The sequence below is a fragment of the Cavia porcellus genome, unplaced genomic scaffold (genome assembly GCF_034190915.1).
Source record: "Cavia porcellus strain 051 isolate PalLab524CR breed Dunkin Hartley unplaced genomic scaffold, mCavPor4.1 scaffold_8, whole genome shotgun sequence".
Taxonomy (NCBI): domain Eukaryota; kingdom Metazoa; phylum Chordata; class Mammalia; order Rodentia; family Caviidae; genus Cavia; species Cavia porcellus.
The window spans coordinates 50,295,279-50,299,246 of record NW_026947491.1 but is presented as its reverse complement, the minus strand read 5'-3'; the positions used below and the strand labels follow the sequence as shown (position 1 = coordinate 50,299,246).

The window sequence follows — 3,968 nt, the reverse complement described above, 5'->3', positions numbered from 1 at the left end:
ATTTATCAAACTTATTTTATATGGGATTATATTTTGTGGACCACTTATATAAGTTTGGTTAACAAATGATGAGCAGTTTTACTGCCTGATGAAGTTTTCATGAAACAAAGATAATGAGTGATTTAGACTCTTCTGTTTTCTGATACAGCCCTACTTCTTTACATACTCAGAATGGCTGTATAGTAGAACTGTTTAGACATTTCATGGTCATAAATGTTCCTGTGTTAAACGTTCACTTACTTAAATCTGTGTAGATACCTACACAGTTGAGTTCCCAAAGATAAAGTAAGTTAATGATAGAATATGTTTCCCTGCAAGAGCAGGGTGTATTTCTGAGCAGAGCAACTTCATGATCCCTGGGCCAGCTGTTCTACATATTTCAGCAAAATCTCTGGCCATAAATGTAGTGATTACCCACTCATGTTGCACGTTCAGGGGAAAAATGCTCTTTGGTCCTAGTGGTGGGGACTGGACTTTCCAGAGTGGCTACCCAAAGAGCAGGGACCTGGGTAAGAAACAGGCTGAGTAGGATGGTAGCCTGGCCCCTGGTTTTGCTCTGCTGTTGAGTTTTGCAAGCATACTCTCTGAAAGGTGGCTCAGAATCAGTGCCCTTGTTTCAAAGTAAGTTTCCTGAGGCTAAAAACACCATGCTTTCCCAAGCTCTCCATGGAGGTCATGGGTTCTTTGTTTCACAGCAATTTCTACACACACGTTCGTATTGTCTTGTGTGCTTTTGGCTTTGCTTATGTTTCTTATCTTTCTATTCATTCCTTTCTCCTAGTTTTTGGTTTCCTTGATAAACAGTAGGGCAGCACTGTGTATAACAAGCTCAGAGTATCTGGAGAAATAAAATGTCTATGAGGATGGTTTTAATTTGTAAGAGGCCAAAGTTATTTGCATCATAAAGGATGAACACTATTTTTTCAACTCCTGTTGTCATAATGATGAAATATGAGGTTATTTCCTGGTACCTCCTTGGCAGTGAGCTGGGCCATGAGGAAGGAAAGACAGAAGAAGGCATCAAGTATGTGTGTTAACCAGCAGCTGCACTATGTGTAGCCTGAGTCTTGCGGATACTGGGCTGTGTTGTGCTCTGTCCTCCCTTCCCAGGAAAGAATGTTTTTCCATTGCTGGAACGTGAATGTGAACTATAACTGTGACCACAGACACACAAAGTGTGTCTTTCTCATCTTCCCGCTTTCCTAGGACTCTGGGGCCTGATGAATAATGCTGGCATCACCATCCCCTCTGCTACCAATGTGTGGCTGAGCAAGCAAGACTTCATGAACATACTCACAGAGACCCTGGTGGGGGTGATTGAGGTGACTCTGTGCCTGATGCCTTTATTGAGGAAGGCGCAAGGCCATGTGGTCAATGTCTCCCATGTCATGGTCCTGGTGTTTTTTATGGTGGTGGATACTGCATCTCCATGCATGGTGTGGAGTCTTTCTTGGACACTGTTAGGTTCTGGACAAGAGGGGGTCGCTGGTGTTCTTGTTTCCATTGTTTTGGAGTAGGCTATTTCAGGATTTCAGTGAGTCTTAGCCTTAGAGACCTATCTTGGAGATCCTCCCTTCTGGCTTGAGATTCTCTCTCACTTGCCCTCTCTGGGTTCATGTGGTCATTTGTTCAGAGCCACCATTCCATATCTTCTGTCGAGAAAAGGCTTGTGGTCAATTAAACCTGTCCTTCTGTGGAGGAGGGTTCACAGGTGGAAAGCCTCTGAGGTGGTATTCGAACAGGGATCATTTGGACCCAGATCCAGCCAGATGACTTGTATGAGTCAGCTGGCATGAATTTTGTTACCCAACTCAGTAGACGCTTATTGGTATTTTGTTTGCATGCATGATAAAGGTCTTCTTGCACAATACTAAGATTGCATTCTTGAGCTAAAGCCTCTGGTATATGTGTGAAAGGGAGAAGAGACACAGAATCATCAGTGTCATCTCTTAGAGTTGTTTGCCCAAGTTAGCCTTTGTGCCCATGGCAGCTAGAAGGTTTGTGTAAGTGTGCTGGGCAGGTGGGCACATGTAGGCTTGTGTAGGGCCTATGGCTCTGAACAGTTGTGCACTTCATCCCGTTTGTAGAATGCCCCTCGGAAAGGAATGTGTTACCAGAGTCCCCTTTACTGATCACAATCCAGGGACCCTGCTTGCTGTCAGGCAGAGGTGTCTCAGACTATGGGTTACCAGGGCTAAGTCAGATTCACCATATTTCCTAGATGACATAGCAGTGGGGGAGTTTCCTGGGGCAGGAGAGGGGAAGCATGGGCTTGATTGTAGAGGAGGTAACATGGCCCAAGCATGTAGATCCATTGCCTATAAAAGAAATAGGAGTAGATCATTTTTGATACAAAGTCTACTCTTTGGCCAGACTATGCTCTGTTCTATATCCTTCCACCTCAGGCTCAGAAACAGTAGTTAAAATGTATGTGCTCAATGTTAAATGGTAGATAGCTCTTCATGAACAGGTAGGATTTAGACCTGCATGACCTGGTATAAGCAAAATGCCTAAAAGAAGATTCACACACAAACACACAATGCCCTCACTATAATTTTGAGCCCCTGTTGCTGCACATTACAAATGCTAAATTTTCAAATTCCTCCTATCCTAGTCTTACATGGAAGTGTTGTTACTGGTGTGTAACTGTGCTTTGCCTACGGAGACTGCTGATGTCCTTGCCCGTTGCCTTTGCCTTGCAGGAGAGAGCTCTCCTATTTTGGGGTGAAGGTGGCTCTAATCAAGCCTGGTTACCTGAAGACCAATGGCAACAGTACTGAAACATTCTTGCAAGTTTGAAGACGGTGTGAGACCAGGCCAGCTCAGAGGTCAAGATTTATGGCAAGAAGTTTCTGGAATCCTGTAAGTGATCTTTGGATGATAAGGAGAGAAGCACACATGAGGTTTCCCCAGGCTCTTGTTTGTGCAGCAAGTGAAGACATTTAGTTACTTGGTGCCACACGGGTTCTGCTTATCTAAGAAAGGATTCTGGCTTATTGGAACTTAGTTCAGTCTTTCATCTAAGCTGATTATTATTATGAGGATAAAATTAAGGCAGAGAGGAGACATGTGTGTCCTCATGGCCGTCTGGGGTGAGAGGCAGCTTAATCCACAAGCTTAGAGAATTTCCAGTGCTCAAAAGGTCTTCAAATTATGCAACTCAGATATTCAATGAAGAGAGGTGGAGTTGACTTAGTGTGGAACCGTAGTTTGCTATAAATGAGTCGTGCTAATTCCTGGGAAATTAGCAAACATTTGACTAGCCAAAGTTTCTGAGGGTGAAGATCTTGAATTTTTAGGGAAATCTTAATTATTTTTCCCTATGTTGGTCCTAGTACAGGAGTGGTGGGAGTTATATATTCTCGTTTTTATAGACCTCAATTATCCCCGATTATTGGAGAAAGTGTGGAAATCAGAGCTGTCTTCAGTCATGGATTGCATGGGACATGCGCTGGCTGCCAGTCACCCTGGCACCCGATACTCACCTGGTTGGGATGCCAAGATCGTTTACCTCCCTGTGAGGTAGCTGCCCACATTCCTGGTGGATTTCTTTGCCTACTTGGGCTCCCCAAAGCCAGGGAAATCTCAGTAAAGCCAACTGTTGGGCGTGTTGTTGCTGAAATGTGTAGTGTATGTGGGTGGGACATGTTGGTTAAGGGCAGTGGGTGGAGGAAATCAGCTCTCACACATCAGGGTACCTATCCCAGCTCCTTGGTGCAAAGGATTTTTCTCAGATATTACTCAATACTGGTGAAGTGAGAGGGAACAAGTTAAAGACTTCTGCTGAGGAACAGAGACTGTGCTTCACCCCTTGATGCCCAGTTGACTGAAATATCTGCTCTGAGCAACATGGTCAATTCTGAGGGCTCTACCCACTTGGGGTGGCTGGGATCAAGTGGGAGAACTCAGAGCCCACACCTCATTTACTCCTTGCATTCCTCCTGATGTTATGTGTCAGTTATGGCTGC

General features: G+C 44.5%; 1 pseudogene; it reads left to right on the top strand.

Moving 5' to 3' along the window:
- The first annotated feature begins 442 nt into the window (after window positions 1-442).
- On the top strand, window positions 443-3,592 carry LOC100716395 (retinol dehydrogenase 16-like; annotated as a pseudogene).
- Window positions 3,593-3,968: the final 376 nt, after the last annotated feature.